This window comes from Lonchura striata, chromosome 1, assembly GCF_046129695.1.
Source record: "Lonchura striata isolate bLonStr1 chromosome 1, bLonStr1.mat, whole genome shotgun sequence".
Taxonomy (NCBI): Eukaryota; Metazoa; Chordata; class Aves; order Passeriformes; family Estrildidae; genus Lonchura; species Lonchura striata.
Genome location: NC_134603.1, coordinates 19,373,618 through 19,387,861, shown reverse-complemented (window position 1 = coordinate 19,387,861; position 14,244 = coordinate 19,373,618). Strand labels below are relative to the sequence as shown.

The 14,244-nt window shown below is 36.1% G+C and overlaps 1 protein-coding gene across 6 annotated transcripts in view; it reads left to right on the top strand.

Annotated features, from left to right (window-relative positions):
• The window catches only part of LOC110479303 (uncharacterized), a 79,887-nt gene that overhangs the window by 39,625 nt on the left and 26,018 nt on the right, over nucleotides 1–14,244 (top strand). For 4 of the 6 annotated variants that reach the window (XR_013339776.1, XR_013339780.1, XR_013339778.1 and 1 more), the window contains one exon: nucleotides 13,634–13,807. The exons of the other annotated variants lie outside the window; for them this stretch is intronic. The gene's annotated coding sequence lies outside the window, so the exon portion shown is untranslated. Of the gene's footprint in view, nucleotides 1–13,633; nucleotides 13,808–14,244 lie in introns of those variants that run through there. 6 annotated transcript variants of the gene reach the window in all.

The window sequence follows — 14,244 nt, the reverse complement described above, 5'->3', positions numbered from 1 at the left end:
ACCATTTATCAAAAGGAACACTGAATCATCTTAGGTTCTGAAGTAATCACTCCAGGGAAGCAAGTGCTAAATGGTTTAAAGATCAGAGACAAGCATACTGCATTGTCAGCTCCAGGTGCAGTGGCCACGGGGCTATGCATTGCATCAACTGGGGCTTCATGAGCACCCATTACTTGCTGCTTTGTGATGCCAGAGATATATGCCTGGAGTATTTCTTTAGAAAAAATGTCTTTGAACCAGTGGGGGGAAGCATGTAAATTACATTTTGAATATCCAGAATGATTCAGTAGCTCCATTTCTTATGATACGTCTGGATTCTGCCATTGTGAAGTGAGAAATGACCAGTAGACATTTAGAAAAAGGAGATCTGCATTAGGTAAATGTGGAAAATATTTTTAATAGGACACAGAAACCTATTTGGTAAAAAAGGGCTTTCGACTTCACCTAAAGAGATCCTGTGTAATATTGATGGAATAACAGGATTAACACTTATGGGTTTAGGACACCTTCCATTGAACAATGTCAATTCAATGTGCAGACCTAACTTTACAAGGCTTCCCTTCAGCCCAATCATGTAGCTAAACTTTATCCTAGCAGACTACATATCTTCCATTCAAGCAGGATGAAGGCACACTGCAGCTCGAGAGGTGAGTGCTGAAACTCAGGGAACAAATAGTGATATTCTTACCAGGGATTCAGTTACAGGTATGGGGTCATAACAGGATTTTCTAAGTGGCTGGTGTAATGCTGTATCTTCTTAGAGATCCCATAGCAAACACACTATGTGGGGAATGTATAATGGGCCACTGGAAAATTTGAAGCCTGTAAATATCTGGAGGGCACTGGTCATGTTTATTGGCTGTCATTTAGCAAACAGGGGACAGCTGCTGTAATAGAAAGTGAAATGTCAGAATCTTTCAATCAATATATTTTACATTTAGGATGGCTATGCAAAGTCTGGAACAAAAATAACAACTTCTTTCTCCAATCTTTACCAATCTCATCTACAGTGTTCTGTCACACATTGTTTGTGTTTGGTGAATATAGCAGACATCATGCCATAATGTACTACAAATGTTAAAAGGGCAAGTGATGGTTGTAGTTTATTTTTGTGTGTATAAAAGTTCAATTATACTGTGCCAAGTGTAAATCTTGGCAAAGATTAGTCAAAAATAATCTAACAATGGCATTACCAGAGAAGAGTATAAAACCATATACTCAGAAATGTGCACTATTCTACCAGATGGAAATGTCAGGGCAGTTGGAATTCAGAGAATTATGAAATTCCCTGCCCTTCCCAGGCTCTCTTTTGTTTGTGTGCAGGTCCATGGCATCAGCTGGTGACAAGAATAGAATTAGTCCCCATATATTTGAAAACAAGGAAATGGAAATTCAGTAGGTTTTTCAATATCAAGATAACAGCATAAATTTCCTTTTTAGGCATAGCTTATGGTTCGTATTTATGTAGACAATTAATTATTATTATTATTAATTATTTAAAAAAAATTTACATTATTGTTGGCAGACATATTCATCAAAATTTGACTAAAATTGTTCCAAACCCTAAAGAACTGATCAGGATTACTGAAAGTAATATGACTGAATGTTCAAATAGCCACTAGAAGACAATATTATAAGTAATTAGAAAATTCTGCTAGTCGCAAAGAATAATGGCCTAATGAAGCAACAAAAACAGAGTTAAAGATGGGCAAAAAAACAAAGCTCATTTTCACACAGAGTTTTGTAAGTACAATTGTTTTATGCAGAAAGCATTTAATGATTATCTGTTTAGCTATATTAATGGACAAATATACAGAACCTAAGGCCAGAATTTTTTTTAATAAAACTGTGAATTAAAACTTTCTTATTAATTTCTTGACCATTCATTTCTCTCCACTAGTCTGGAGGAAACAAGAGAAAACTTTTTCATCTTACATCACACTCTCAGACAAACTGTAAGCACAGAAGTCTAATCCTTTATCCAAAGCAGTGAAAGTATGCAGAACCATTCCATAGCAGAGAAAGAGCAAATGAAAACTTTGGCTCTTCACTTAGTGGAGAGGAACAGAGATTTGTATCCCCTCATATGCTTCTTCTTTCCTATCATGAAGCAAGAAGATTTTTTCCCATGTGGTCTCTTTTCTATAGGGGTCGAATATTTGTGAAAATGTGTCAGCAATTATTAGAGTAATTTTTAAATTCTTTGCCTTCATCTTTTCACCCTTCCAAAAAAATTATGTTGGAGGCAAGAGGAGATTGAAGAGCTGGATTATCAGGCCAAGCACTGGTTGTTCTCAGGTCTAAGCTCATGTGGTGCTGATTGACTACTCTTCTCATAAGGATGTCAGAAATCAGGCAGCCTTGTAGGATCAATGTCTTCATTATTTGGGAAACTCAGTAAGTCCAATGGATCTGGGCATTTTTGGCTGGATTCTAGTTGACTAGTATAACATCTGTGAGGTAAGAAATATAGCAGTAACATATTAGTTCCTTAGAAAATCATCACAACTCAAATTAGGTGGGAACCACGCTGCTTATTACCTTTTGTTTGCCTATTTGTCTTCCTTCAGCTTCTTATCAATAAAATGGACATTGATTTTTGAAATGATGGTCTCTAAACCTAAAAAATATTTTAAAAAAACCTTGTCCAAAAATCCAAAGTAAAATTCTAGTTTCAGATTTCTCTTGAAGCAACAAAAGAATGTATTAAAATGTTGAATAAAGCAAAACACCTTCAGAATTCAAATGCAGAAGATACAAACTATATATGTGGAGAGAATAAAGATGTGAATGACATTAGAATGAGGCTGCCAGTATCTTCTCCATAAAATGAGGAACGTGGGTGATGCATATTTTTTGCTCAGTTTACAATCATCTAAGTTTTAAAGTATTTATTTAGTATTAGAAATCACTGTTAAGCAGTGGACTGCAGAGCTGGGTTTATATCTCCCCATGCATACTTCCTGAATGTTAATAGGTTACAAAGGTTCTCAGATAACTTGGTGGATTTTTTTTTTTTTTTTTACTATAAGTGACATTTTATTTACACTGCATTGTGAAAATATAACAAATACTGTTCTGAAGAGATTAATGATATGCTGAATATGATGCAAACATTTCTGATTAGGAAACTAACATCAACTGAGAAAAGAAACATTGGAAAATATATAACACTAATACGTAGATCGTATATAAAATTGGGGGACTGGTTTTAGATTAAATGACTAGTTAGAAAGGATGGTTTGCCTGATTTGTCTGCTAGGCCAGGACATTTGTCACAACAAATAATAAAAGAAAAGCATTGAGGCAAATCTGTTAAGGATTTGTGACGTTCATCCTCTACAAAGGATCATGTACAAGTGATTGAAGATGAAAACTGAAAAAAAAACACCAAAGCACAAATTTCATAAGAAGAAAAATCACCCCATAAACATATCTGGACACATAGAAACATATTTATATAAGTGAAACATTACTGTCAGGGTAACATGCTGGAAGTATCAGTAAACAATTCTGGAAAGAGCAGTAAAATTTAGGTCCTGAAAAAAATATATAATGTTCATATCTTATCCTTGAACTAGTTGACCAAGTAGAAAAATTGTAATCCCTTCTCCAGGGGACTCAAAATATAATTACAGGTGCATAATCAAAGATAATCAACCACAAAACTTAATTCTATAGGGAGCTACTCAGAGAGTAGTAGATTCTTAAACAACAACAAAAAAAATCAGGGCAGGTGTACTGAAACAATTACCTCTTATTTTAATATTTTAAAACCACATTTCTAAGAAGGACATATGTTCAAGTCTATTTTGTTTGAATAGAGTAATTTGATTTGAAAATACTACCTATTAAACTGTAATAGTTTTTTATGTATTCTGTACCTTGTTGGGTTGCAGTAATGGCCACATTACATTCTGCCTGGTATAAATACTTCAGAGCTGACACCTTAAGAAAATGAACTGGATATTTTTTTGTTTTTCTTTTATTAGTGAATCACCAAATATTTTTTTTAATCTATTGCAAACACAGGGGACCTTATTAATACTTATAACTGTTGGATGTATGTCACTGTACAATTTGACATTCCCTTTTGAAAGGAGGCATTAGATGAAACATCTTGTCAACTTCAAGTCCCCTCTGTTTGTTATGGAAATCCCTGAAAGAGAATAGAACCCACAATGCTGTTATTTGCAAAAATGCTTTTGAGAGTAGAGCAGCATCTTAAAGGATCTGCTTCTGAGCAAGTCAAAGGATGGAGCTGTCATTCTTGCTTTCCTATTCAAATACATCTCTGTTTGGAATTGTCAACTAATGATGAAATAATTTTACTGTGAAGTCACCCCACTGACACTGCCAAAATCACTTTTCACAGTTTTTTGTAGGAAGCCTACTGAATGCAAAACCAGAAAAGATATTTCTGTGAGCGTGTCAGGAATGCCTGGCACAATCTGCAGGTGCTATTCAGTCTTATAGCTGTGAGGGAAAGGGCAGCAAGGAGGTCAGGGAAACTGTTTACTTGGAGTTTTACATGTTGTGGAGCTCTTGGGTTACTGTCAGTATTTCTGCTGATACTGGAAACAGCCAAGTCACAAGCAACAAGTAGAAAGAATACACTTAATGTAAGAGAATATGGGAGGTTTGTTTCAAGGACTAAGTTTCTAATAAAATTCTATGTCTACCTATCCAGGTTTTAGGAACTGAAATTTCAGCCCTGAAATTCCAGGGGTGGGCTGGGCCCTAACAGAGAGAAAGGAAGAAGAAGGTTTCAGTCTTCTGAGTACAGTAAGGCAAATATAGTTAAATGGTTCATTTGCAGTAAAAACAATGGTCCTATTGTTCACCCTGGAGGAGACATGGTGGAGATCCTAGAGGACCTTCTTATACATATAGAGGGCCACAAGAGAGCTGGAGAGGCACTTTTTCCAAGGGTTTCTAGTAACAGGACAAGAGGTAATGGCTTTAATCTGAATGTGGGTAGGTTAAATTAGATATTAAGAAGGAATTATTTCACTTGAGTATAATGAGACATAGGAACAAGCTGCCCAGAGAAATTGTAAATGCCTCATCCCTGGAAGTGTTCAAGACCAGGCTGGATGGGACTCTGAGCAACCTGGTCTAGTGGAAAGTGTCTGCCCATGGCAGGGGGCTTAGAACTGGATGATCTTTAAAGTCCCTTTCAACTCACACTATTCTATGATTCCATCCCACAGTGTGCAACTGGCAAATCATGTTGGGCACACAGAATAATTTCCACAGCTACAAATAAGATGATGTGTGAAAATATGGATTTCAGGATTTGAGGAGTGTAGGTTCCAGGATAGAAGACATGCCTTAGTGCTGATCCTAAAGCTTAACAACACCATTAAATATTGAAAAGTAAAAGAAATCTCACCAGATTTTGCTTTGTGGAATGTTGTTCATCAACAGTAGAATAAGATTGCAGTTTTCAAGAATGAATCCTGAGTTACTTGTCAAAAACGCCAGTGTCTCAGTTCTGGGCAAAATTTTGGAATTGGGAAAAAAATTTAAACAGACAGCTAATGACAACAAAACCTGGAACTGTTTAGTGCCAACTTATGCTCGTTACTATTTCCTGAAATGTTTATACTGACTTAAATAGTAGTGAATCAAGCCTTGAAGTGACCTGGGTAAGTAAGCTGACACTGACAAATATGAATTGGTTGCTCTGTCTTCAAGAACATCTTTCATTTTTTTATTGTATGTTAACAATGAAAGGCTATATGGAACTATGACTGTGACTCATTGATAAATTATGCAATTTTGAAATAGGAATAATAGTACTTCAATGATAATGACAGCAAAACTAAAGTAAATAAAAGAAAGGATTGACTCAAACTTCAGAAAAGTTATTAAAGCACAATGTAGTCCTTCTTAAAGCAAAACCAGAAATAAATTGATCACTGTGCCTTTATTTATTTTTCTATGTATGGCAAAATACAGATCTTTGGAAGGAGATTATGATCTTCTCTTCATTGCTTTCCTGTTCAATTTGTTAAGTGTTTTATATTTTGCTATTTTTCTTTCTTGGCTAATATTTGTTATTGTGCCATATAATCAGCTGCATATTAATTTTAATTAATGAAAACTATGATGAACTTAGTGCATTGAAACTATCTATATGGGAAAAAATACTGATACTCCCAAGCCAGTGATTTCTGTGTCTGTGATCTCCATTGAATATTCAGATATTACTTAAAAGAAGTAACTAAAAAGATCAGACATAGCCAATCTGTGAACTCATGACAGATCCTCACTAAAACTTGTGGCTAGCTCAAAGGCATTCTTGCTAATTAGTCTGATGAGGATTTTAGTGCTTTCATTGAAGATGAGAGGCATTAATCATCAAGCCAGATGACCTGTTTTTGTTAAAGAGATACTATGACTAATGCACATTCCAAACCAAAACAGATAAAGAAAGATGACAATAGCTGTCTAAAGACAGAAGAGCAAAATTAAATTTGGATGTGAAGGAGGCCAGATATACTCAAATACTACCAGCCTGAATTTTTAAAGTAACTTTAAAGCATTAGTTGACTCCTCTTGAGGTCCAAGTGCATAAGTAAACATGAAAGAACTGGAGGTGATATCTTGATCTCTTTTAAGCCAGGGTTTCAATATAAACATGTTTCCAGATCCTAAATGACGATCATTAGTTATTAACAGTGCTGTTATTCTTTCCTCTAAAGATTGCAAATATTTGCAACTACTGTAAAGCAATTATTTGACGAATCTGAAGCTTTCCACATTGGCTTATGTCATTTATTTGAACTGAAGAGAATAGTGCTGGGAGAAACTGTGGAAAGATATCCAATTCATCTTTTTACTCCACTTATACTTTGTATCCCACTTGTCTGGGGTACTTGCCAGATCTATCCAAATAATTGCTGATGTTGACATTTTGTACTGTTTACATGAAATAAAAAAACTGAAAAAAACCTTCAAGAATTTTAATTTCAGAACTGTGAATATTTATAGTTCTATCTCTTTACATGATAAGTTGTACTTAACTGCATCTTTAAGCAAAAGCTGTAATAAGGGAAGCTGTGTAGGCAAATATGTTTATACATTTTATTCCTGCTAGAGAAATCAAGAATTTCCAGATCAAGGCAGTCAAGACCCTGAAAAGATGAATACTGGAATAATTTAAGATAAATGTCTCATAAATACTTTAAAATATTTATTTTGATTACAGGGAGGTGATGTGGCTTTGTGGTTGGTTGCAACAAGTAGGGAAACTAACTGCATTGAACAGCATAATGATAGAAGAAATATCTATGCCTCTAGTGAGTTGGGTTTATCACTTTATAAATAATTTAAAACATGTTGAAATGAGGCTATTAAATCAGAACACAACCCTTAAAACATGACCAAAATTAAGTGAGCAAACTTTGAAATTTTGTGAATTCCTGCCTTGGCTTACTGGGTATGATTCGTTGTCCATTTTTGTCCACAAAATGTGTATTGGCATTTGTGATGTCACAGGTATTTTTCCTGTCTGCCTTTTATGTCTTCTGAAGGGCAGTGGTCTGGTGTACCAGCTCCAGTGCAATTTCTGCCAGCCCCATGTGGATATCTTGGAAAGCCTGCAGCATCCCAAATAGCTGTAGGCTGAATCCCACAGCTGTGGTCACTCATAGCTGTAAACCACAACTCACGTGGCAATGGTGACAAAATGTCCAGAGACTGCCACTGTGAGTGGTGAGAGGGCAATTAAGCCCTGTTGCAGGGTAGGAGATATGGACACATCTCATATTTGCCTGGATCTTGTCAAAATTTGCTGTTTCTGGCAGCTGGGGAGTCTTCTTTTATTAGTGTGCTAGGAGCAGTCCCCAGCATTAATGAGTCAGTGAATTGTTCAGCTTCAAAAATATCACAAATCTAGGCCAGAGTTTGCCAATGCACATGGTACTGCCCAGAAAGACAGAGGCTAATCAAAGCTGAAGCTTTATGGCCTCTTTGATCATAAATGTGAGAAGAGAGGGAAAAGTCAACATTACTATGAAATCTTTGTATACCAAAGGTAGTCACCCCCTCTGCATATTTGAAAAGCATATTACTACTGTTCTGCTAGAGGGCTCCTTCAATTAATATTTGTTTCACTGGAGATGGCTGAGTAAGGCCTTTGATCCTAAAATATCATAACCAATGTAGCTTTTTCAAGTGCTAAGCTTTATTCAATGAAAAAAAACAAAGGGAAAAATAAACACACTCAGGACAGACACAGCTATCAGATGCAGATTCATAGTTTACTGACTATCTTTAATATAACTATTTCCTAAGGTTATAGCCAAAATTGAAAATGTTTGTCATCACTGCAATAGTCATAGAACAAAGTACCACAGAACATAGATCCTAATATCTGCTGAACCTTAATCTAGTGAGGTGACCCACACAAAGAAATGTTTCCAAAGGTTAGACAAACATATGCTCAGATCTGTGTGATTCAGACCATGGATCTGAAATCACACCCTTGGTAAGTACAGAAAGCCAAATATTTAGGACACTAAACTAGGTAACTGTCTGAGATAAGTGGATTTTTCTCTTATATTTATTTATGGAAATCCATCACCAATATTTGCACCCTCTAAAAGAGGTCTTAACTAATAAGATACAACCTCTCATTTTCTCTCCTTCATCCCTATCTTCTGTCCTGCCCCTGGTGTAATAAGTAATTTTCTATACAAAATACTGCAGGTTGAATAGGTAAAAGAGAAGATGGTCCGCCTTAGCACAGCCAATTCTCTTGGGCTATGGGGAACAGAGGCTCAAATGCTGTCTCTGAAAGTGATATAATTGTAGCTAAACTTATCACTAGGAGATATATGTGCTTGGGCATCGGTGAAATTGAATATCGTTAAATGAGAGAATGTCTAGTTTGAGGAAGTTTCAACTCAAGTTCCATCTTAAACCACAAGTCTAAAGTGATATTAGGTGCAGTAGCATTTTGACAGCCTGAATGTCAGTTTACATGAAATTTAAAAAAAGTAAATTAAATGTTGCAGTACAAGATGCCTGAGTTACATGAGGAATGAGTAAGAACAGCAGAAGATTCAGAATAAGCCAAAAGAGGAGATATTAAGAATTTTGAACAAATTATGTCATAAAGGTTATGTGTAAAGTGATGCTTACTGACTTGCAAAAATCTTTATAAGGAATATAGAACATATTAGTAAGGATATCTCTAGAAACTAAAAAATGTGGATGCTTAGGAGGGGATGATCAGCAAAAAGTAATTCTGTTTTTAAACCAAGCTGTTTCAAAAGATTGTGTCATCCTGAGCCTATAATTCATAATGATAGACAGTGAATGCACAACTTACAAGGAGATATCATAAACAATATGTCAAGTCTAAATGAAGCTTTATGCATGCTCAGAAATATCTTGAGTGTTAGAACATTTTGAGTAAGCTCAGCTGCTGGAGCAATACTGCTCCAATCAGTACTATGCCATCCCATTGCACACCATAGCAACACTTAGGGTAAGTTATACAAATGCAAAAGGAATGCAGAAAGAGAGCTGAATATTCCTAAGACAAGTGTAATTTAAGAAACGAGGTTTTGTTTGGGATGTAGAATGATCCCTACAGAGGAAAGACCATTTCCCTGTTAGCATGGTCTAAGCTCTGTCTGCAAATAGATAATAACTATAGAGTACTTTCAGTTCAGAGCTGGAGACTTGAAGACTGCCATTTCAGAAGGCTTTTGGGAATAACCTTTTCTCACTTTGATCCCTCTGAATCCCTTCTATCCTTTTCTATTTGATCTGCCTTAGGCCTATTTTTTTTTAATAAGTGCTTAGGAACACATGAAGAGATGAATCACTTACAAGTACACCTTTCAGTCAATACTCAGTAGGTAACTATGCTGGTTTCATAATGCTTGTCAATGGAGGTGATCTAATCCAGCCTATACAAATCTAAAATGGAAAAGACATTTCTTTCTTAACTGTGAGCTGTCTGATAATGAAAGAAGGGCAAAGAAATAGAGAATTATGGGTCAACCAGAAATCAATCCTCAGAAATAACTGTCATCAAATTTTATCTCTTGAGTGATTTCAGTGATCACATATCATCACTATCATTAGCACAACTGTTAGCACACAATATTGTAACTATATTGCTGTTTGAATATGTGTTTGGTCTCACGGACATCAGTGGCAAGGCTTCACTTACTTTTGCACAAGCTAATTCAGGTTGTTAAACACTCATCAGCAAGCTGTTTGAATTGGATTTATCTAACTTTAGAATTCTAAAAGTTAAATATTGTACCTAAGCTGCACATCTATGTTTCCAATGTAATAAGTGACTGGATGCATCTCCAGATTTCATTCTGAGCTTATGTCTTAAAGAGGTAGGAGGAATCACCCACTCTCCATCTCCTGACTGTAGTGAAAGCCCTGATCACTGCCTTGACTTGCTGCCTGACTTTTAGATTACTGAAGATGAATTATTTCTGTAGAATACAAATCCAATTGCAACAGCATGACAGCCATGTCATAGTAATATTCATTTCTTCACACAGCATGTGCTGGTTTTGGCTAGCATATTGTCAATTTTCTTCATAATAGCTGATATGGGCCTGTGGTTTGGATTTGTGCAGGAAACCATATTGATAATTCAAAGATGTTTTTGCTATTGCTGAACAGTGCTTGCATAGAGTTAAGAATTTTTCTTCTTTTCACCCCACTCCCACAGCAAGATATTTGGGGCTGGATTTGGAAGGGAACACATCTGAGGCAGTTGACCCCATCTGACTAAAGGGATGTCACAGATCATGCGACATCATGCTCAGGATATAAATCTGGGGAAGAAGGAAGGGAGGATATTCAAAGAACTGTTGTTTTTCTTCCCAAAACACCATTAAATGTGATGGAACACTGCTTTTCTGGGGATGGTTGAACACCTGCCAGCCCATGGGAAGCAGTGAATGCACACCTTTTTTTGCTTTGCTGTTATGCAGTTTTTGCATTACTTATTAAACTTTATCTCAACCCATGAGTTTTCTCACCTTTGCCCTTTCAGTTCTCTCCCACCAGGGGGGAATCAGGAAACAGCAGTTTGGGGCTGAGTTGCCAGGTGGAGTAAGCCACTACACAGTGGAAGGCACAGACAAGCAATTTTCATATTCTCTTTGGCTTACTCAAGTTAAAAGAGACTAACAGAGATTATTTGATGCAACAGAGAGAAAAAGTCTGTATTAGAAAAACAACCAACAGTAAGACAAATGTATTGTATTATGTATTTTTTTGCTTACTGAGAGGAAGATCTTCAGCTCATCCATTGATTGGCTCCTAGTGGTAACAATTATATTAATATAATTTCTGATGCTATGTAGTGTAGAGAGTTATGTCAGTGCGTCTCACATCCATTACACTTGGTGAAACTCTGTAGCAAAGAGAAGGTTGATAAAAAGTCAAGATAGTAATTTTGCATCAATAGCATATCTCCAATTAACCACTGAATGACTTCCAAGCTCTGCAAATAAAGTCAACACTAAAGGGATCTATCTCCCATAATTTATTTTATTACCAGATAGAGCTAGCATAACATATCTCCCTGCAACTCTACAATTGTGATAAAGGCCAAAGCAAAAGAGAACCTGAACACGGACATTAGAGGTTTGCTTGCGATGGAAGAGTTGACCAATTTGTCTGTCAGACACATGCCAAAGTAAAGTGCTGTGATCAAGAGGTGATATATGAGGGTCTTCTGTCATAGATTTATAGATTCAAGAATAAATCTTTGAAATGCAATTATAAATGCTTTATACGTCTCTGGGGCAAATATTTTCTTAGGTCTGAAATGAATATCAATTAAAGCACATGGAGGAGATGAAGAGGGGGTGGGAAGGGGATTGGTTCATCAGAGTTGTGAGTTGGTGGAGGATTAATGATAGGATTATCACACTGTGCTTTGCTTTCTCCATCAAACCCTAAGAGGAAAAAGCCAAACACAAAGTCTAAGCACAGACAATGGAGTTTCTGCAAGAGTAGCAGCATCAGAAGCAAATGGAGCTGTTTGTAAATGTACAGCTGGTTAAGCAACTAGCTAGTATTTTACAGTCTGTATTCAGAGACGTGGGTCTGATATCTTCACTGAAAATGTCCCATCCCAGGATGTTGCTCAAGATCATGCTGCATGGGGTTTTGTGCCACCTGGTCTAGTGGAAGGTGTCCTTGCCCACTGCAGGGAGGTTGTGAATAGATGATCTTTAATGGTCCCTTCCAACCCAAACCATTCTGTGGTTTCATGATTATAGCCCTGTTGGAGGTTTTAAATTGTTTTGGATGGTCAATAATTAAAAAACATGTGTCCTTTAACAAGGAAATGTAGGAATAAAGGAACGTAGAATCATTGTGTGAACTATTCATAATGTAAGATATTTTTCATATAATATATATATTTATAATGTACAGCATTAATTTTCTTATTTTTGTAAATGGAAATACTTCATAATTTCTTCAAATATATCATGGCAATGAAGAGGGAGATTATGTTAGAAATTGCCTTAGCCATGGAACCTACTGAAAGGAATGTACATCTCCTACCAATCCAGAAAAATTTGGATGTGCCAAAAGAGAGAAACAGTGTAACACCAAGAGAATTAAAATTATCTTATTGCTAATAAAATTAGCTTACCTTGCTGGTAATAATTAGTGATTCTCTTGCTTTGAGACAGAAAGTAACTCACCAATACAAGATGGGGAAAAAATGGCTACATGACAGTGAAAAGTAAATAGTGTGTTTTCTTCAACATTAGTATTTTTGATCTGTAAAACACATGGTCTCATCACTAGATGCACTCAACATCAGACACAACTACTTTCCAATCCATGTTCCCATAATACAAACCAATGTTAGTACTGATACTTCTTTAAAATTGCCATTGTGCATTTTTCCTCTCAGTAAGCATCCTTTTTTTGATGTAATTTTGTATTAAAACCACTTTAGGGCCTCTGCTCAATATTCTAAAAATTTATCTGTAAATCTGTATTTTGTTTTCGGAACAGTACAAGAGTAACTTAAAATCTCTGAAGTACAATACTCTTTACCCAAATCCCTAGGGATAAAAATGCTTAATACACTATCAAAATCAAGGTCTATTTTTTAAAGTGTGCATTCCACTTTTGATGTTATGTACAGAGAGAGAAGGCTTTTAGAAATTATGCAAGTTGACAATTTATGTTTAGCTTATTGACATTTAGAAGGGTAATTGTTTGCTGGCAGCTTGTCCAGAAGAAGTTTCTGAAGCCTCAGTGTACACATCACCCAAAGCTCTCACTGAAGGCCAATCTTCAAATGTCATTGTGGAACATAAACAGATAAAAGGTTATCCTAATTAAAGCTGTGATGAGATAGTTCAAGGCTATTAAAAAGAGGAAAAAAATTATTACAAAAGTAGTCTAAATGAAATCTTTAGTAAGAGAGGAGGCTTTTGTTGCTGTTTGTTATGTTGGTTTTTTTTTTTTAATTTGCAAACAAAATATTTCAGAGATACTATATGTAAAAGATACTTTTAAGTACATTCATTTTAATTTGTATTAATTCTCATTTTAAATACCTCTTTCTAAGCTTTTAGAAAAGGAATTTTCTTTTGTAAAATTTTGTCAGGTCTTGAAGGAATAACTGAGATCATAGGGAGCACCAGAAGAGGCTGCATGAAAGGCCATGTGGAGGATTAAAACAGTGCCAAGAGGAGTACTGGAAGCCTCTCTCCTTATTCACTGCTGTGTTGAATCCCTGTTTTGTGTGAAATAAAATCTTACTACTATGTACAAAGACAAATCTGCCTTATCATTGCCATCTTGTCACAAATACTACTCCCTTTTTCAGCCCCCAGGAACTGTTTGAAAGAAGGTGTTGTATTATGATATGAGGGTGCTGCATATGAGTTCTGCCAACTTGAAAAGTCAACATATATCTAATGACTTAAAGAGGCATGGCCTGAACAATTAGAAGCACTGGGGAAGATCCATCACTAGTGAATCCACCATCTCCCCAAGTTCCCCACTATGGACAGCAACCTTTGGCTACTTTTCCCTTTGTGTCCGAGCAACTCTGAAGAAATGAGTTAGGAAATGTTGGAACTCAAAATGTCTCTCAGACATTTTTAGAGGTTCCAGGCCTTGATCAGAAGCATTTTAGACCCTGGCAGGCAGCTGAAAACAGCTGTGATTTTGAGTTTGAGCCATGGAATGAGTTACCAACTTTGGAGGTGGAAC